Below are 1,913 nucleotides of genomic sequence, written 5' to 3' on the forward strand. Positions count from 1 at the left end.
ACCTTAAGGATCACATGAACATCCACACTGGAGAGAAACCATACACATGTGATCAGTGTGGCAAAACATTTATGTGGGCTTCAGTACTGAAGAAACACCTGAAAGTTCATACAAAGGAGAAGCCACATTCATGTTATTTGTATGGAAAGAGTTTTTCATGTTTACAATTTTTGAAAGAACATCAGAAAATACACACTGCTGTGAGAGAGTACATGTGCTTTGAGTGTGAAAAGACTTTTACTAGCAAAGTGTTTAAAACAGCATGAGAGGATTCACACTGGAGAGAAACCGTATCACTGCACTGCATGTGGCAAGAGATTCAGTCGGTCAACAAATCTGAAAACACTCCATTATTATAAGTTTACACCACTGATCTATAATAGAGAACTGAATTGCTGATGATGTTATAGAAGTGAAGCCACCGCGCCACCATATTGCTATTCCCTAGTGCTCCCACATATTCTACTGAATTAATAGGGAATCGTACGATTTTAATGAGAAAACATCAGATATAAGAACACTGACTTGTTAGGTGAAGTATTCCTGTACATTCTTACAACACAAACGTCCTAAGCATGCACATTTGGTTATTTGTTTAATATTGGGATTTTCTCTTGTGTGTTAAAAAGTTACGTATCATATTCATAACAGTAGCAAACATTAGATGAACATCAGATGGACGAGATCCTCAACATATGTATTACACATGACAAAGTACACATTCTGAAATCTTAATAAGGGTTTAAGAGATTTAACACCAGGAGACTATATAATAGCAACAAACAACATTAGGTTATACACTGCTCTCAGAATTGTCACAACACCACTTATAAAACCAGAGTCACTCCATAACAATAAACAATCAATCAATGCACATCAATTAGAAACAATACCAAAATAGAGACCCTTCAGGTCCGTCGTCAAGGGGGGCATTGGGGCATTTATTAAAATAAATAAATAAATACAAAAAACTATGATTCACTTACCCTGTGTGCAACATTTGGTTTGCATACTTCATTTGGCTGTCGAGGTGTTGATTACAAGAAGACAATAAAGAAAAGCACATTTTTAAAAATGTAACTGTACATGCTTTATTGTTCAAGCAAGACTGGATAAAGCATCAGCACAAAATGCATTATTAAACTGTAGATGGGCACAATTGATGTAAACAAAGTTACATACATTTAGAATTACATATATACATACAATTGTATGTGCGATACATCAGCACATTTCTACACTACAGTTCTACAAAAGATTCAAGCATGTGCTTTCAGATTGGATGGTTTCATATGAAGACTCAAAACCGTCAATAATCACTGCTACTCTGTGTTCAAACAAAGGAGACATAATTCTGTGCAAATCATCTGTCTGCCCATACAGTTGAAAACTTCAGAGATCAAGGTGTTTTTAACATTTCAAAACACATTCTCATGTTAGCAGACAGATTACACTTTCACATGTGACCAACAATTCCTCAACAAATATAAAATATCATAATCAAATATGATCAAAATATTCATCTGACGGTGGTGACAAAAACCTGAATCATTTTAACTATCAAAACCACCGAATCAATCAATTACTGTATTAAACAAACACAACAAACAGTGAGTATGTTACTGTTTATAAAGCTTTTATTCAAGATTCACATTTAAGTATTTTGATATATCATTGGAACACAAATACAGGCGAGCGCTCCTCCCCCACCATGGACGAAATCCTCCAGCGGCTCACCGAGGTTAGCATCCGCCAGCAACAAATTGTTGAGCACCTCGCCACCCGTCAAGGAGAGACGGAGCAGGGACTTGCGGCACTGCGTGCCGCTGCCAGACCCCCGAGTGCAAGCCGCGAAGCGGCTACCCAAGCTGACCCCTCATGATGACGTAGAAGCCTTCTTACAAATGTTCGAA

The sequence above is a fragment of the Sinocyclocheilus rhinocerous genome, unplaced genomic scaffold (assembly GCF_001515625.1).
Source record: "Sinocyclocheilus rhinocerous isolate Xijiao unplaced genomic scaffold, SAMN03320098_v1.1 scaffold4350, whole genome shotgun sequence".
NCBI lineage: Eukaryota > Metazoa > Chordata > Actinopteri > Cypriniformes > Cyprinidae > Sinocyclocheilus > Sinocyclocheilus rhinocerous.